The sequence below is a fragment of the Vulpes vulpes genome, chromosome 12, assembly GCF_048418805.1.
Source record: "Vulpes vulpes isolate BD-2025 chromosome 12, VulVul3, whole genome shotgun sequence".
Lineage (NCBI taxonomy): Eukaryota > Metazoa > Chordata > Mammalia > Carnivora > Canidae > Vulpes > Vulpes vulpes.
In genome coordinates, this window is record NC_132791.1 from 29,017,190 (window position 1) to 29,037,132 (window position 19,943).

A 19,943-nucleotide genomic window follows, 5' to 3' on the forward strand; every position below is an offset into this window, starting at 1 on the left:
TAGTTCTTGTTCTGAGCTCTTAAACCCTCCAGTGCAAAGCTGATCTCCTGAAGGATGAAGGCAAGAAGTGAGTTGATGATTTCTCTGCCCAGATTGGGAGGGGGAATGAGAAGGAGATATGTTTCAGGAGACACGCTGTATCTTTCTTTACTCTGTGGCATTGGATTCTATTTCTCAATAGTGGATTGAAGATAACACAGGAGCTCCTCCCAGAGATGCTATGTGATTAAAGGTAAAATTGCTTTAATTTCTACTCAGATAGCTTGGAAGGTGACTATTTGAATAGGGAAGAGGTATGCCATAAAATTTATCTTTGCATCATTTATCAGAAGAATGAAGAGGTCAGTATTAGATGAGTGAAGTAGGAGTTTTCAACTAGGAGTGATTCTGTGCCCCAGTGATTCTAGACATTTGGCAATTTCTGCAGATATTTTTTGGTTGTCACATGTGGGAGTCTGCTCCTGCCATCTATCAAATGGATACTACTCAACACCCTACAATGCATAGGGCAGCCTCTCACTGTAAGTATCCAGCCCCAATATGAATGGTGTTGAGGTACAGAAACTCTGGTCTAAAGTGCACTTGCTGGGAAAATAGTTTAACTGCTCTAAAAGAGCAAGTTAATTTCATGATATGTCAAGTATTTTGGAATACTTATTTGCACATGAAAAATTACTGTAATTATAAATTACAAAATATCTAATCCTAAAAGCAATTCTCAGGAGGGAGTTCAGTTTTTATTGTTGTCATTATTATTATTATCATTAATTATTATTATTTCCTTAATGTTCTATGAACTTTTTAAAAAGAATATTGTAATAAGGAAAGAGATATAGTCAAATTTCACAGGTCTGCACTCCTCAGAATGAGAAGAGGAAGTAATCATTCAGGATTAGTGATAACTTCAAAATACTGTCATTATTGGTTTATTCCCTTGTAATGTATTGCTTTACATAATAATCAGTGGAGACCCTATTGACTTGATTTTATTTGGTTATTACTTTTTAATGTAAGTATTAGCTATAAAAAGACTGTGGTTCGATGGAAGAAAAGCCTTGAATTAAATGAGATTTCCATACAGTTGACCCTTAAACAATGTGGGGGTTAGGGGTACTGTCCTTGCCCCCCAACTACATACAGTAGAAAATCCTTCATGTAACTTTTGACTCCCCTAAAACTTAACTATTAATGGCCTACTGTTGACCAGAAGCCTTACTGATAACATAAATGGCCAATTAACACATATATTATATGAGTATTATATACTGTATTCTTACAGTAAAATGAGCTAGAGAAAAGAACATGTTATTTAAAAAATCATAAGGAAGAGAAAATACATTTACAGTAAGTACTGTACTATCTTTATCAAAAACAATCCACATGTAAGTGGACCCTTGTAGTTCAAACTTGTGTTGTTCAAGGATCTACTATATTATCAATCTTGACCTTTTTTGCAGTGATGGGGTTGGGAGCACTTCTGCAAGACTCATAGTCATAAGTCCTATCCTAGGCCTGCCTTTGGGTTTTATTTTTACTTTGGGGAGGATATGAAATTGAATAGATAGGGGTCTATGTCTTGGATGGAGGGAAAAAATCCATTTTTTTCAGCTGAAAAATGTGAAAAAATACTACTCTCTCTTATTTGATGGTATTTTTACTTTATTATTTTTTATTTTTTTAGATTTTATTTATTTATTCATGGGAGACAGAGAGAGAGAGAAAGGCAGAGACATAAGCAGAGGGAGAAGCAGGTTTCATACAGGGAGCCCAATGTGGGACTTGATCCCAGGTCTCCAGGATCACGCCCTGGGCTGAAGGCAGAGCTAAGCCGCTGAGCCGCCTGGGCTGCCATATTTTTACCTAAATTACAGAGACAATTACAGAGATTTTAAGGAAAGAGTAGATCATTGAAGTGTACAGGGATCCTTAGCACCCATCTATATATTTTTGAGAGCCAGGGAAAAGGAATGACCCATACATTCTGCACATCTTTAGACCCATTTGTAACTGATGACAGTTCTTCATTATGGAGAACCACATAATGAATGAACTTGCTAACTAGTAGAACTATGGAAATTTTAGTCATTGGATAAGCAGCATGAGTACCAGGATTATTTAATACAGGAATGGTAAGTGTGTGGGGGGGGGGGTGGGCAGGGCAGGGGGGGTTGTATTTACATGTTGGTTATGGCTGTTTGTTGTATTGAGTTAAGAAGATTCTGAGACTGGCCTAAGATGAAAAAGTGCTGTAGAGAATTGGCCATGTCTGCTTTGAAGTGTGATGGGGAACATGGTGACATGTAAGCCATATATTTGACCACCCCACTTTATGTGTTTAACAGTTAAGCACTGTCCCTCAGAGCCCTCAATTTAAAAGTTCTCTGAGTTTAGAGAATCTGTTAAAAAAAATTGAGAAAGCTGTATCTTCCCACATTTTGTCAATTGCAACTGCCTTACATAGACATTTAATTATGTGGTTAAAGTCAAGTGTGCAGATCTAATCTCATTCATTTTTAAAGCTAATGTAATATGCCAGATGCTATAACAACTAACACCTCTGTCTAGAAAATATCTGCTATAAAGCAGATTTTTAGATCAGAGAATTTTAAAGATACATATCATTGCCATATGCCTTTAGTGTTCATACTTGTGGATATGATATTTATATAGTGTTATGTAACAAAAATTTTTGGAAAACTATCCATGTATTATGCAATGTGTTTCCAAAGCCTGTATATCTCCTTTCCCATTACTTTCACTCAATCACTCAGGGAGTTTTAAGAGACTATGATTTTTTGTTCCTTGGGGATAAAAGAAAATTAAATATTTTTATATGAATTTAAAATAAATAACTCTTTATTGGTTCATTGCTTTGGGTCAGTTATCCAATGCTTATTTTTGTGTGTGTGGGAACCTTCAAATTTAAAACAGTTTGCTGCATATTTTTATGTGCAATGTGTGTTATGTCCAATATGTGTTACGTTCAATATGTGTTGGCCAGCGACAGACTTGGAATGATTTCATTTTGGAGGATCCTTGCACCTCCCTGTAGAAGAAGTAGTATTATCAGGCATATTCCTTAACACCCACCTCCGATCTTCATACATTTCTTTCTTCCCTGACCTGTTTTTATTTTGAACAGTTCTTACATCTCTTTATTATGAGACTGTCTTGTAGATGTTACCATCCTATGACAAAGGCTTTTCTACTTCACAAAGTATATTTGCTTGGATTGGGTCCAAAATAGCATTTCCTTTTAAGTTGCCCAGTCAGATGGTGAAACCACTTTACCCAAGTATCAGGAGACCACATTCCTATCTGACCTCTATCTAGCCATTTGGCCTTGCACAAGTCATTTAAAGTCTCTCCTTTAAGAGCACAGTCACGTGAATAGAGTTAAAGCAGTTGATAGCCACTTCTCCTCACACATTACCATTTTAAGCCTGTGATAGCCAAGTCTTAGGGCACTTAGGACATTAACATTTTGGTCAGCAAAATATCAGGTTGCCTTGATGGTAACTGAATTTCATGGAGTCACTGTGTAGTTAAAGAGTGCTGACCTGTTAGTAGAAGGGTGGCTCATCTTTATGCACAGAATGGAGTAAATTGTGCTATATTCAATGAGGAAGGAGATTGGTGGTAGATGGTTAAGGAGACCTATGGGAAATCACCCGTGAAGTAGAAAGGAAACATGACTAGAAAGGAAGAAGAGGAAAAAAAAAAAAAGGAAGGGACCAGTTAGGGCCCTTTGGTTATGAGCAACAGAAGCTGACTCTGACTAACCTGCATAGGAAAAAGGATTTATTACAGAGTAGCTCATCTCAGAGTCAAGTGAAGATTCTGGGCACATGTGAATTGGGGTGGGTAGGGAGGATAACAGACTGGCAAACTCACCAGAACCCCGCTAACTGAAGGGAAAGCAGTTCTCCCAGGGAGGAAAGCTATGAAAGAGGAAGGGGGAAAGGAAAGCTGACTATCAAAAATAATACAAGAAAGATAAATATTCCTAAACAAGTACAAAAGTAAGAAGAGAATCAGATAGCCTTAACCTGTTGTCGATGATACATCTATCTGAAGCAAGAAAACATGTGGCTTACTCTTTTGGAGAAGGAAACAAAAATCCGGATAATGTACCAGGAAAGGAAAGTGAAATAAATCAAACCAAATTCACTTATTCTTGAGCATATTTAGAGACCTCTACCCCTATCCCCTGGGTGGTGACCAGGCACCTCTTGCTCGGTATCTAAAGGAGGAGACATAACCCCGTCCTCAAAGAGCTCCCAGTCCAGCAAGACAGTGTTGTGAATTCCTCACTTACTGAATGCCTGCTAGGTGCCAAGCTTTTTGCTGAGAGCTTTACAAGCTCACTTAATCCTCCAAGTGTTTCTGAGGCTAGTCCTATTGTTACCTTCATTGCTAAGATGCTGCAGTAGGGAGCAAGAGAACTAACTAGCTTGGAGTTAGGAAGCAGGCAGGGCAGAGCAGAGACTCAGCCCTGCTCCATTCAGCTCCAAAGTCTAGGGCTCTCCTTGCTGCTCTGTGTTGCTGCTCTTAGCAAATAGAAGAGGAAAAAGAAAACAGTAAGACAAAAGGAATTTATTTGACTCAGCTCAACCCTACAGTATCTCCTGTTAGTGACTAAGTTTGATGAGCATTGTAATGTGTAGGGATTGAATCACCTTCACTCCCTACTGCAGCCAGCCTTAAATTATAAGGACAGCCATGTGCAGTCTGTGCTAGAGCCGGCTGGCGACTGCTCCAAAGCAGGACAGAACTTGCCTCTCTTGGTCTGGAGCATACCAGTTTATCAACAGTCTTTTCACGCTGAGCTTCTACAAAATGCCATTCTCACTTACTCCATGGATGACCTTTTTTTCCCCCAAAGTTCAGATTTTCAAGTCTAAAATTTTTATCCTAAACCAGGATAAAAATGTTATTGTGTCTTCTGGGCCTGGACCTATCTACCAGTGGTGAATGGAAATCTCAATGCTAATTAATATGTTCAAGATAGTAGAACCACTGGCTCTAGTCATTTGTCCTGAGACATCCCAATTGTTAAAGTGTGGCTCCTGGAACACAAAACGTGTAACTCTGTTGCCTGCTTTTTTTTTTTTTTTAAAGATTAATTAATTAATTTATTTATTTATTTATTTATGATAGACATAGAGAGAGAGAAAGAGAGAGGGGCAGAGACACAGGAGGAGGGAGAAGCAGGCTCCATGCTGGGAGCCTGACGTGGGACTCGATCCCGGGACTCCAGGATCGCGCCCTGGGCCAAAGGCAGGCGCCAAACCGCTGAGCCACCCAGGGATCACCTGTTGCCTGCTTTTAAGGTGACATGATTAGTCTCCTTTTTTGGGTTTTACTACTATTTCTTAAAAAGCATGCTTACTTTTATAATGAAAAAAGTCATATATTAAGAAAAAATGCCTTATGTGCTTTGGGTAATCTAAAATCACTCCCTTCTCTGCTACCTACACCGTTGTTTTTAAAGGTTTCTATTGTAAGTAAGTGTGACCGGTAGACACCCCACACACCAAATTTAAATAACCAAGAGAAAAGAAGTATCCTCATGTTAGGAAGTGGTATGTCCTACTTTCCTTCCTCACCACCATCCCCACTGCCCATCTGCAGCTTTTGGACCTTTTCTTCAAGACATCCTCTGGACAGAGTTTATTCAGTGGCTGGTGTAATATGGAGTTGCTGCCCTTTACCGCCGGTTTGGGGCCACTACTTTTGGTAGTTTTGTCTTTTGAAACTCTGGGCCTCTGCCTCTGTTTTCTTTTCCTTTAAAAAGTCATTGAAGTCCGGAGTGTCGGCAGTGACCTTTGGAAATGTTTTTACAGCTTACAGAGACTTCCTGACATGTTTTATTAGCTCTTGGTGGTAGCTAATAAAGTGAGTCTTAGCAAAGCCGCATAACGTGACCGATTAGAGCCACTCACCAGAGTTGCCTTGGAGGAGGCTTGACGACAGGATATTTGGCTACTGCTTTCCGTCCAGTTCAGCAGGGCATGAGTGATTACTGCATGAAGAAAGGGAGGTCATCCCTTTAGGAAATATAACAACCAACTTATTCTGCGAGAGCCTCAAACATGAGAGCCTCCTAGCCCCGGGGAAAACAGAGATATCATTGCTCTAGGGATTGAGGAATGAGTTATTCCAAAATGCTTTTGTTTTCTGCCTTCACAGAGGTAAAACATAAGCCAGAGCTGGTCAACTGGCTCTTTAAGAGGAATGGAAGAAGAGAAAACAACCTTCCCTTAAAGTTTATAAGTGTAGGCAATATCTCTGTTCTCTACTTTCTTCTACTCAGATGGGTGGTTTAGCCATCAGGTATAGAATTTAGACTGTAGATTACCACAGATCTAGATCAAATTCTGCCTCTGCCATTGGCCAGCTGGGTGATCTTGAGCAAGTGAACACTTAATTCTTGGGTTCCTCATGTACAAAGTGAGGATAATAATTGTAGGTTATTATGAGGGAGAAACTATGGTGCATACAAAGTGCTTATCATAATGCTTGACATAAAACTCAAAAAGTATTAGTTATGGAATTGTCTTACTAAGGTCTTTGGAAGCCCACACATAGGCTCTGTTTGTGGAACAGTCTTTATTTGTGTGCTTCCCTCCACCCAGGTCTATCATTTTGGACGACTCATTGGTATGCAATTAGCATTGGGACCTCATTCACATAAACTGCCGTGTGCATGGTGTCCTGGAGCCCTCCTCCCCTCCGATTCTACACACTGTCTCTCACACACACCTCTTCTTCCCCAATCCACATAAGCCTCTTTGACCTTTACAAATAATCACCTGGACTGCTCTTACTTTTGGGAAATGAGTTACTCACAAAAAGGTATAACAGAAACAGCAAAAAAGATCTAGATAGCATTTTAAACATGTATGGCAGGAATTTACTTGGACCCCTTGTTTTATAACAAACTATGTAGGGAACCGCTATTTCAGATAGTTGGTAACAACCAGATACCAAAGATCTACCTCATGCAAAACTCCATCAGAATCTAGAGACAGAGAAAAAAGAAGCTAAAAAAAAAAAAAAAAAAAGCTGGGGACCATTAGGTTAGCAGCCCCCTTTCCTCCTTTCTATTGGAAGCAAGTCTTTAGCTCACATCCAACAAGATTCTTCTTAGACTGTAAAGCCTAAGAAGGGAAAACCAGGGGAGGAGGCCATCTTTTGAGTCTGTTCTGTGACAATTGATCAATCCATGTTGAGCCATTAATGGTTACAATGAGGGGCACCTGGGTCGCTCAGTGGTTGAGTATCTGCCTTTGGCTCAGGTCGTGATCCCGGGGTCCTGGGATCGAGTCCTGCATCAGGCTCCCTGCAGGGAGCCTGCTTCTCCCTCTCGCTATATTTCTGCCTCTCTCTGTGTGTCTTTCATGAATAAATAAATAAAGCCTTTTTTTAAAAAAATGGTTACAATGACGATTACTTTTATTTTATAGAAGAGGAAGCCAAGATGAATCGGTCATGCAAGTGATGCTAAGATCATACAGCTAGCAAGGGGCAAAGCTTAGAACTGACTTTTAACTTTACAAAACCCTGGTCTCTCCACTACATGAAAGGTTCCAAGCATTGGTGCTAGAACCATTAGTGCTCCCTGGGACAAAATGAGAACGAGAAAAGTACAGACATCATATCAAATGCTTTGTACTTATTTTTCAGTGAATTCTATGCAAAGGACTTTTTTATTCTGAGATTCTTTTCTGCTTATTTCTTTTTTGGTGTTAAAAATGTCACTTCTTAAAAAAAAGTCTTTTGTGAAATGATAGAACTGGAGAGGCATTTTTATTTGCCCTTATTGGCAAAGTAAAGGAGACAATTTGTGTTTATTCCTTTGCCCAGTTTTTTAAATTGTGCTGAATTTTGAAACCCAGAAGTCTAGTCTTACTATATGACACTGTTTTGCTTTCCTCAAAATACACGCAAATGTCTTAAATGCTGCTGTTTGCACCCTTTGATACTTCCTATAACCTATGGGGCTAATATGTGATTATGGTCTATATTTTCATTAACCTGTAATGATGCTCAAGAGTTACCTGCTCCTAGATATGATGAAAGAACATTTCCTTGTTGCTTTTTTCAGATTCTACCAAAAAATGGTTTCAATTAAAAATTCTCTGGGAAACACTAAAACTTCAGATTCCGGAGCCCTGCCCTCAGAGACTGAATCAGTAGTTCTGGGCAGGACCCCAAATTTGAGTTTTTAGGACCCCTTTGAGGGGATGCTGATGCCTCTCATCTGGGAATGATACTTCCAGAAACTCTCATTTTAAAGCATTGGATTTCACATGAGATGATCTCTTCTCCACATTGAGAATTCTTTGTTCTTTCCACAGAGGCATGGCATCATGTCAAGCTCAATTTTGTGAATTATGTGAGATTTCTACATCCATTTCTGGTTAAAATATTAGAAAACAACCTTCTGATTTGCTTTAAGCACTTCCTTCCAAAATCAATTTAAGTAAAATTAATCTTAAAAAAAGTTTCCTAAATTTGAAATCAGTTTTACACTTGATTAAACATGCAATACCTCCAAGCGAACCCTGGCCCCATTGGGAAATTCTCCATCCTGTAAATGACATCAGTCAGTTGCCATGGAAGTAAAGACTGTGCTGTAATTCCCACCTCCATGCAGATTTCCCTTTAGTGCAAATCAACTGAGAAACTCTTTTTTTCTTTTGGATCACACTCAGAGAGGATATTTTGTATAAACACTTACTTTTATTAAAATACTGTAATAATTTATGGTTTCCAAACTTTTTCTGCCATGACATTTTTCACACGAACAGTACACTTCCAGTAATAACCTAACTCATCACATCAGGGATTACCAGCTCAGGAGACATGAATCATATTAGCTGGGGCCTAAGTATAACTTGAAAGGTGTTTCTCTAGAGATCTTTTAAGCACTGCCACTGGACTCCAGCATTCATTTATACCAGTAAACTTCACAGAGAGCAGCTGTGCTGCCAGTATTCAGAAAGAAGATCATCATTGAAGAATCGCCCGAGATGAGAACAGCCAGCAGGATAACCTCTGAATAGAATAATGCTGAGCCAAATGTCATTTTACCAAAGCTCCCCTCTTCCCAAATAAGACCACTCTTAAAAAAAGAAGTAGGTGTGGGGGTGCCTGTGTGGCTCAATCAGTTAAGCATCCAACTCTTGATTTCGGCTCAGGTCATGATATTAGGGTTGTGAGATGGAGCGCTGAGGAGGGCTCTGTGTAGGGCATGGAGCCTGCCTAAGAATCTCTCTCTCGCTTTCCCCCTTCCCCTCCTCCCTCTCCTTCTTTAAAAATAAAAAAAATTTTTAAAATTTAAAAAAGAAAGAAGTAGGTGTGAATAAAGGGTTCATGCCTCTGCTTCCCTGCTTCTCTGTTTTTTATGCTTTTGACTCACCCGTACCTCAGAATTCCTCTAGGATTCCCTCTGGTACCTCCACTTGGGCAAGGTGCTCTGCTATGGGCTCCTCACTGACAACCTGTATAGCACATATTTTTCTTACCACAATGAAGGAATTCACCAATGAGCTCAGGCGCCACAGCTAGGCCATACTGGGTTTAGATCCCCTCTTTGCCATTTACCGTGGCATCTTGGACAGATGGCATTATGCTGCAGCTCAGTTTTTTCAACTGTAAGTGGGAATCATTATTGGACATTTTATATAGGGTTCATAAATAATATAATGCTTGTGAAATATTAGCACAATGTCAGGCACATAAATAATATTAGCAATTAAATTACTGAAATACTGTTTAGAGAATTGAAGAGTATTTTCTTCCATATCCACTGCAAGTAACAACTTCAATTGTGTGTGTGTGTGTGCTTGCAGTAAAGTGTCATAACAAATTCTGAAGCCATAGCCAGGTGTAAGGGGGAAGGACTGTGGAGGTCAGATAGCTATATCTGTCCTCATTCAAATGGTGGAATGGGGGCAGATGCCACACATTGTGTCTCCCTGTGCTCTACTGGAAGTACTGTAGGGTAATAATGCATTCAAACCCTCTGGATTGATCATCTACTGTGGTATACCCCCCACTGTAGTATTCATTGCATATACATTAACAAACAAGACATGGTCTTGACATCATGGAGGTTACAGACTAGTGGAAGAGCCAGAAAAACAAGCAAGACAGAAAAAAAAAGATAGAAAACAACTATGATAGGAGTGCTATGAAGAACACTACCAGAGAATTTAAGGTGAAGGCAGAAATCTACATGAGAAATAGGGGTCAGAGGAAGTATCTGAGAAAGGGGTGGGAAATGTGTTCCAGGCAGTTAGAGCAGACTGTGTAAGGACCTGAAGTTGAAAAGACCTTGGCATGGTGAAGGAATTGTAAAGAAACCCTTTTGATTAGAATATGATCAGAAAAGAGGAGAGCCAGATCACATAAGCACTGGCTCTCGAACCAGTATGCATCACCATCACCCCAGATTGTGGGGTCTCACACCTGGAGTCTCTGATCCAGTAGGACACTGCTGGGTACACTCTTTGAGACCCCCTGATAGAAGACTTTTTCAGGCCATAGTAAAGGGTATGAATTTTATTTGAAACATTAGTGAGATGCCAACAAAGGATCTCAAGAGCCAGAGCCTTTAATTATTATTTTTTAAATGATGACTTAGATCATTGTGTGGAGAATTAATTAGAGATTATCAAGATTAACAATGGAGAGGCAATTTAGGAAGTTATTGACAGCGGTCAGGCAAGGGTAGTGGCAGTAGACAAGAGAGGAGCATTCAAGATGTATTTCGAAGGTGGTAGCCATAGGATCTTCCTGAGGACTGAATGTGAGTGTGAGGGGAAGAGAAGAGGAGGATGTTGCCTAGACCGAGGCCTTGAGAAACAGAAAAGATGGTCAAAGCATTTACCGAGGTAGGGAAGATAGGCATGTTTGGGAAGAAGAGGAAGGGAATTTGTTGGGCATGTCTTAGACACGTTATATTTGGAGAACCATCTCCAGGCTCAGAACTAGCATGTACAGATGCTTCAGTGCATGAAATGAAAATATTGAAGGCAGTAGCCTCCTCAGTGCTAAAATGAATGAAAACTATATAGGTGCTTGGGGACTGGCTCTTTAGTCTTCTCTCTCTGGGAACCGAGTGTGCTTGCTAATAAATTACTACTACTTCTTTAGGAGTAGCATCCCCCAAAGTCATTTTAAAGTAGGCCAGGACCTTTGGAAACTATATCCATCATAAAGTGGAACCTCCTGTGGAGCCAGACTGCTTTTCTTTCCAAAGTCTACCCTAATGTGGAGTTTCTAACCTTTGGCACTGTTGCCATTTGGTTGGATGATTCTTTGCTGGCGGGGAGGGGGCAGGGGACACCATACTGAGCATTGTAAAATGTTTAGCAGCACCCCTGGCCTCTACCTACCAGCTGCCGGTAGCCCCTCCCCCTCCTAATTGTAACAACCCAGAATGCCTGCAGACATTGCCAGATGTCCTCCTCCTGGGGGGAGCAAAATAGCATAGCAAGTTAACTCTGTACATCACCCCTTGACACAAGACAAACTACTCCTCATTTAATATTCCTGCTTTCTGTCTCAGCCTCTCAGAATTCCTTTAAGGTGACTTTCAATCAGACTGAAATGTTAATACAGGTCAGTGGTTAAGGAGATGCTATAATGATTTTCTGGAGAGGACATCTCTGGCCTTAAAATGTTCCTGGTAATGTTGCTGATGTAAGGAACTTTAGGGCAGCCCCAGGAAGAAGAATGGGAGAATCTGATGATAAGCATGATAATGTAACAGTAATAAATAGTAATAGTAGCAGCTGTTAATATTTAGATAAAATGTTGCCATAACCATAGGTTTAAATATATCAAAAATATTAACTTATTTATTCTTTACAACAACAACATCATGACTTTGGTAGTATTATCATCCCCATTTTACGGATGAGGAAACGGAGTTGTAGAGACTTCCTAAGGTCACAGTTAAGTAACAGCTGGGTTCAGGCCCAGGCAGTCTGCCCCCCACCAGCTTCCATCCTTATAACTTTACTGTGTTTTCAAAGGAAGGTAAAATGGTCTGCCTGCTAAGATGCATCGCCTTTAATTCTCAACCATGGTTCTAAATTTACCAAATCTCTTCAGTAGCATTCTCATGATTGAAAGTATCTTAGAAATTGTGATTTGCATTGATGACACATATTTAAAGTAAACATTCATTTATTCAAGCATTTCTCCCCTATCATTCTGTTTAAAGGAGGCACCTAAGTTTCATTTTCTTAGCAAATACACATTATGGCCACAGATTTCATTAAGTCATAAGTATTCATTTTCACAGGCTTGTAACATTATTTTTGGTACCCAGAAGCAACTCTGCCACATTTTGCTATTTCCAGATTGCGTGGAGAAGCCAGTACAAATAAAACTTCCATTACTGTGGCAATGGCAGACAGCTGTGAAATGAGAGGTGTGCTGAGTTCACGTGACTTAGGAGGGATGAACGCTCACACCTTTCCCAAAACCTCCACAGCAGCCAGGGGATTGCAGGAGGAAATGTGCTTGGATGAGGGATATAACATGAGTCATGAGCTGATTCTTTGATTGCTGCCTTGGCCCCTGGAAAGATAAGCTCATGACATTTTCCTTCAAAACACATTCTGAAATGCAATTCCTGTAGCTAATAAAATATCACTGGAACTCAGGCAGACTGGGCCTTAAGGGCCATCAAGAACGTGATGACAACCGATACAGGGTTACACCTGACCCTGTTTGTGCTACATTTATAGATTTTGAAATTCCTTCGAAAAGAGCTTCCATCTGGTGAATCTCTAAGGAGAGAAGTTTCTTGCACTTACATGTTTTGCATCTGAAAAAAAAAATTCTTCATGCTGTTCTTGAGAAGATAGAGCATTGCTGTCAACATAGCAGTTCTTTCGATCTGCTGTAGTTTTTTTTGTTTTGTTGCTGTGGTGGGTTTTTGTTGTTTTGTTTGTCTTGTGGTTTTTTGGGGGTTTTGGTTTTTGGTTTTTTTCTTTTTGACTAGCCTTACTTCCAGATCGAGATCATCAAATGGGTTATTGCTGTGACAGGACATTTCCTTGGGTTTTATGGTGTTGTTCCTATCAGCTGTGTTAACAATAATGTTAAAATACTAAAAATGGCTGAAATATATCAGGTAACTACCTAATATGCTCACCACTTCATGTGGCTAATTTAACACCCCCAAGCCTGTGAGATAGGAAGGATACTGCCCCCTGATTCTCAGATGAGAAAATATAGAGAGGAGTCACTCGCCTGCCCCAGGTCACAAGGAAGACAGCAGTGGAGCCAGGACACCCAATGTCTTTGACATGCTGCCTCCCACCTGTGAACAACGTATGCCTAACGAAACACAGTCACAGGATAGACTGTCCGTGGGCTTCTTGCAGGTCTCTGCAGCATTCAAGATGTCCAAAGCTTACGAGGTTGAAAGCCTCCCCAAACATGTCTGTGGGGAAAGTGTTTGAAAACCTTCTTCATTCCTGTGCATGAGTCCCAGAGGCAACCTTCACCATAATGGTTGGCACCAGAAGCATCCACACCTCAGGGTGTTCTGGGGCTTATCTCTCAGCAGCTGCCACAGCCAACTGTCAAAGGCAGCAAGTTGGTACTTGAGGCCGTGCCAGGCCTGGCCAGCGCTGGGGCACGCTCTAAAGCTCTCAGCAAACAATTCGCTCAAGTGTGTTTCCTCTGCCAGAGCCCATTAGGGCAATCAATGTTGGCCTCTGTCTTCACATGCTCAATAAGAGTTCTGTTCCCTGAGCAGGCCTACAGAAAGTACCTTCAAATATTCCTGAGGGATTTATAGGAATTAAGAAATTTATAGAAATTAATCAAGCAATTAAGTGTCCCAACAGCTCTCCCTGCAAAGAGACCTAGAGACCAGGCCATAGTGGAGCTGCGGAGGTTGGTGGGGAGAGTGGATGAGAGGGGAGTGAGCAGGAGAGAACCCCACGCCCTCAGCCTGTCACCACCCCAAACTCCATTGCAGTCTCTTAGGCTCCATTATAACACCTGCACAATACAGTTTCAAGACCACCTGTTGGTCCTGTCTTACCTCCTTTATCTTATTGTCACTCTGTCGTGACAGTCTCATGGTGCCTAGCACAGAGTCTGACACTCTGGAGTGCTGAATACATTTTTTACTGAGTTGACATGAATTGGGAAACATAGTTGCTGTTCTTTGGTATGTCCTGCTTTGCTTTTTTTAAAAAAAAAAAAAGTTATATGAGTATAAGAATTCAGGGGAGTATGGTAAACCCCACGGAAGAAACTCAGCTAAAAAACCGCCTTCAGGGAAACATACCCTATAGACTTTCCTTTTTCTCCCTTCTCCTCCTCTGGCAGTCCTGCTGCCCTGTGGTAGGCTGTGCTGCAGGAATTACACAGTTTGGGCTTGATGCCGATTTCTAAGGCAAGATGCCTATCTCTATCCTATAATGGTCTCCAGATGCTCATCCCACTTCCCCTGGACAGGCACTCCCTGAGCAACCTTTGTAATTGGTGAGACATGAGACATGATCTGGGTTTCTGGGAGAGGGGCGGCAGGGTGTGTGGGGCGGGGGCGGGGGGCTGCTACTGGCTGGAACCAGGCTCACCTTCCCAGGTTCGGGCTGGGGCCATGTGGCCAGGATGACTTGCCTCTCTCTCTCTCTCTCTCTCTCTCTCTCTCTCTCTCTCTCTCTCTCTCGTTCAGATGCTACTTACTGGCAGAACAGCAGGGGGGCTGCGAGGGGAGGCACTTGGCAAGCCTGGGGGATGCTTCCATCCGACACTCACTTATGCCAGAGACATGTTAGAGGGAGGTCCTGATGGAGAGAGCGCTGCTGCGGGCGTGTGCCGGTCCTAAAGTACATTTGCCTGCACTGTTTCCTTTGGGAGAATGGGAGTTGCTGCTGAACAGTCGTTTTCATGAGAGTGATTATAATCTCCAAGTGGCCAGATTTTTGTTTCCATCAGTTCAGTGAGGGTTGTGCCAGCTTGTTGCCAGTGTGAATGGACTGAGATTGAGCTATTGAGCTCTGAAGTAACAGTTGCATTCCTGCAGCTCACCCTAAATGCATGAAAGGTCGGTTCTGTTGGGCTGGTTGTTGGGCTGGTTCTTAGGTCAGGCAGGTGTGCACTCAGACCAGTTATGACCATCCATGGCAGCTTGTTTCTCCTTTCACAGATTTTTACAAGTTAGTGAATGTAGGCCTATCCCCTTGTCCACTCCTAAGGAGCTCTGTGGTTTTGGCCAAGTCACTTAATTCTACTAACATTTAGTTTCACCTATACATTTTAAAATGAAAAGCAAAAGACATAGTGCCTGTGATGGTGTGGCTTTTATAGCTCAGTGTTCTAGAAATGTGAGAGTTCTTATTTTGGAGGCGGAGACTTGGGTGTCTAGCAGTGGCTCCTCCACCTACTGGATGGGTTTCTATTTTCTTACCTCAGAAATGGGGGTAATTATCCCTTGCTTGCAGAGAAGTCAAAATTGAATCAGGTCGTTTCAACATTTCCCAAAGTTTCTATTATATGGAAAAGTGTACTGTGGCCAAGTAGGCTTAGGAAATACTGCATTAAAAGGAAGCATATTTCTTTACTGTAGAATTTCTCAGAACCGTTATGATGCTTGTATACATCAGGAAATTTCCTGGAAAGAGCCAGAGTAAACAGCATTTTATTTGACTCTGATATATTTAAAACAATTTTTTTAAGGAACATCTATCCATTTGAGATCTAACTTTGAGGAATGCTAGATAATACAAGTAAATTTAACCTCATACCAAATAGAATAGTAATTAAGGGTAATCACAACCATTTATTAGATGCCCACTAGGTTTTGGGTAGAATATAAATAACAAATTAAGAATGCAGTCTGCTATCACCCTACCAGGAAATGTATGCATGCATTTCCCAGACACTCTTTAAAGGCACTGGCTTGCTAGGTTCACAGAGTTGCTCTGTCCAGATTTAAAGGGAAAATAATATGTTTCCACAGATAGGTACCCTTGTACACCCACATCCACATATAAACAGCCTGGTGGCCCTTCTAGACATGCCTCAGGAGCCATCCCACAACCTATTGTCAGCTCCTTTGACAATTTATCTGGCCCTCTCTCATGAAGCCTCCATAAATCAGTGTTTATTTATCTAACTGACTTGGAATCATTTGAGGCTGAGTCTGAATTCCCAAACTTCCACTTACTGCCCATGTGACTCTAGATAAATTGTGTCCAGGTTTCTTTAACTATAAAGCTTAGACCCTACCAGCCTCACAATGATCAGAATGAGTTGGAGGGATTAAATGAGAAACCTTATGAAAAACTGCACATTCTACAGCACTTCCTATGCACCAGGCTGTGTCGTGCAAGCACCAACACATAGGAATTTGTGTCATCCTAGGAAGTGCTCTGAGTGAGGTTTTGTTATTACCTTCAAGATGCAGAGAGACTATATAACTTGTCCCAGTAACCATGTGCCAGGATGTGAATGTGACAGGCTGGGTCCCAAATCCATGCTCTTGCTACTTCACCTTCCTACCTTTCTTATAAAGAACCTGAGGGCAGCCTGGGTGGCTCAGTGGTTTAGCGCCGCCTTCAGCCCAGGGCGTGATCCTGGAGTCCCAGGATGGAGTCCCACGTCAGGTTCCCTGCATGGAGCCTGCTTCTCCCTCTCTGTCTGTGTCTCTGTCTCTCTTTCTCTCTGTGTCTCTCATGAATTTAAAAAAAAAAAAAATCTAAAAAAAGAACCTGAATAGTGCCTGGCATGCAGTCAATATATATTGATGAAGATCTTCTCCCTCCACATAATCAATTTGTTCTCTCTTCTTAATCAATTTGTTCTCCCCTCCTCCGTTACCTTCTCACGTAATGAGGTTTTGCTTGTTTAACTGTTTATATGTTTAACACATAAAGGACATGTAGCAGCACCACATCCTGGAAGTTCATGATATTGCTGTGGGGCTTTCAGTAGGATTGGGGAGGGAAACCGCTAATTTCACATCACTGGGAGACAATGAGCACCCTGTTTATGCCAGTTCTGCTCTATAGTGGTAACATTCTAAGTGGCCCCTGAGTATCCCTTCATCTCTCATGGTACACTGAAGAACCACATATCACTAGAGATTCACACTTACTGGGTTTTACTGTGTCCTGGGAAGGCAAAGTTCATAGAATTCTTGGTCTTATCTTTTTCAGCCCAGGTAGGAGCTAAGGAGCTATTTGTATGAATCAGCATGAAGGAATGCATAATATACCTTGATTTATTAGGTGGTTTCTCTGCCTTAAGCCACAAGAGTGGGGGTGGAGGAGTTGGGGGACGGTTGGCCTTGATCTTCTGAACAGTGTACATACTTTCCAGCTTCTAGGTGTAAAGAATGAGTCAGAGCATGGGAATAACTGGGAACACTTGAATCTGGTTGGTGTGCTGTGGGGAGCCTGGAACTTTAGGCAGAGAAGCCCTTGTAGAAAGAGAATTGATTTGATACCTAAAGCAGTGGGTATCCACACAGCTAGGTAACTTTGAGCCTCTTAATTTGTCTTCTTTTATTATTCATCGCATTTTAAGGCAATCCAAATGTTCACTTAGTACAAAGTGGAAGCAATAATAGATAATAACGTTTACAGTGTTAGACACTGTGCCACGCCATCAACACACACAATGTCACTTCATCACCTATTTGACCTATGGAAGAGCTGAGGCCCAGAAACGTGAAATAAGCTGGAATGAAGGGAAGTTATAATTATTAATCCTTGCTTTTTGACACCAAGGCTTTAGATTGAGAATACCCAGTCCTATCAAGTTATAACTACCCCTTACTAATTTAATATTACCTTTTCATGGACTTGGAAATCCCAGAGCAACACCTGAAAGGAAACTGTCTTTAATTCTATCACAAACCAGGTAGCGCCATGAGGGGCCCAGCCTGGATGTGATGCCTGAAGTGGCCATTCCTTCCAGACACCTGCCGTCTGCAGCTGGCTTGGTTTGCAGAAGCATGCAACAGAATTTCAGGGACACTGAGGGTCCCATCTGGTCCAAGGATGTGCAGAAGATGGAGGCAGCTTCTCAGTCATTTGGCAAAATTTGTAGCTCTGAGGACTCCAGAGAAGAGATATGAGCCCTTAAACAATTTCCAGATCAGCGTGGGTTGAAGGGCAACATCAAGAGGAGACAGCTGTCTCTTTCTGTGAAAATTGCATCTCAGAACCGTAGAATGTTAGGTCCGGAAGGAACCTTAGAAATCACCTAGGCTAGGAATTTTCAAACTGTAATTTTGTCAAATTCTACACAGAACATGAACATCAAAATGGATAAGTAGGTGGAAGAAGAGGTCCCTTGTTCCCCCCACCAACTTGGAAGCACCTCAGCCCCAGCGGTAAAGAGTTTGAGACAGTCTGATCTCAGCCAAACCTCTTTGTTTGTCAGCTTAGGAGCCTGAAACCCTGCAGAGGTTAATCAAGTTCCTCCAAAGGTCACTCAGATCTTAGAGGTGATGTGAATTGGTATTCCCCAGGTAATTTATGGGTGACATTGGCTATATTCTTCCTACCCACAGCTTCCATTGAACTTCCATAGGCAGCGGGGAAAAAGTCCAGACATCTCTCACTGCTTGAAACCACTCACACTGTTCCAATTCTCACTTATGAGTTTTAACCAATCTCAAAAGGGGTTAGCAACTTTGAGAGAGAGGATTATTAAATAACAAAAATAGTTTAAGAGGCCTGGGCTGGAAGCAAGAACTAGGGTGATTGGCAATGCTGGAGGGAAGAGGGAGTGGCAGTCAGAAGATGAACCAACCCCACTCCTCCGGACTTCTAGACCAGAACCAACTTTAATGAAAGGATTAGTTTAATAGGGCATTTACCTGGAAAGTCCCCAGTGAGTTCAGCACTCAGAGTGTAAAGATCCCATCTCTTTCTGCACTCAGCCCTTCTGAACCTCGAGATTGGCCCAGAAAGAGGAAAGGAGAACATATTTGATTGAGAAAGGCTCTGCTCTAAACCTTCACTCCTACGTGGTGACTCTTACACTCATGGCCCTTAGACCTATGGCAGGGCAGGGGGCAGGATTTGAGCACACTCTGCAAGCAGGGGGTGGGGACCCAACTCTTCCCAGAAAGGCATTGGTAGGTTCTGTTGAATTAGCACATCAGGAATTTCACTGGAGTTAATGTTTTAACCATTGAGTCAATATATTTATGCCATTTTGTTTGAGCACTCCATGACAGAATAAAATCATTTTTAAGGAGCCAGTTTTGTTTTGTTTTGAAGTGAAGGAATGGTGTAACGAATTACTTGGATGCCCTTTGCATTGAAAAGTTTAAATTTTAAAAACCCAATATAATACATGTAGACAAAGAAATTTCTAGGCTTTATACTTTGAGGGCTCTGTAACTTAGTTCTTATGGTTATTTTAAAGTCTGAATCGGTTTCATTCCTGGTGTTTTCCTGTACTGTGCAGTTGTTGTTATTTGGGAGATTAACCGCTGGTAGGTTTCATTCAGAACCTGCCCTGGACTGGATGGCTTTGGATAGGGTCACATTTGGTGCCTTCTCCTATGGTTAGGAGTAAAGATCTAGAGCCAACCTTCTTGGACTCACAGACTGGCTCCACCAACTCCTTGTGGTGTGACTTTGGGCAGGGAAGTTAATCTGTTTCCCTAATTTCTCATCTGGGAAATGGGGATGACAGTGGTGTCTGCCCAGAGGAGTGGTTGCGAAGACTTTGTGATATAATACACAGGTCCTGGCACTGAACACTGAACAGTTAGCTAGTGTTGTTGCCACTGTTAACATCGCACTGATGCCCTACAGCTGGCCTTCTTACACCAGAATCTCTACAGTCATAGGATCTCAGAGGTGAAGGAGACCCTAACAGTTCCCTGAATGTACCTTGAGAAATTACCAATTCTCAGGGAAGATCAGAAGGGGAGT

At 41.6% G+C, this 19,943-nt stretch overlaps 1 protein-coding gene and 1 long non-coding RNA gene across 2 annotated transcripts in view; one reads left to right on the forward strand and one right to left on the reverse strand.

Moving 5' to 3' along the window:
• The window catches only part of MOB3B (MOB kinase activator 3B), a 188,598-nt gene that overhangs the window by 118,442 nt on the left and 50,213 nt on the right, over positions 1-19,943 (forward strand). The window lies entirely within an intron of this gene.
• Positions 12,187-19,011, reverse strand: LOC112927570 (uncharacterized). The gene is made up of 4 exons (XR_011995510.1): positions 18,875-19,011; positions 17,841-18,260; positions 15,455-15,658; positions 12,187-13,816 (listed from the first exon to the last, which is right to left on the reverse strand). It is a non-coding gene; the product is annotated as an uncharacterized lncRNA (long non-coding RNA).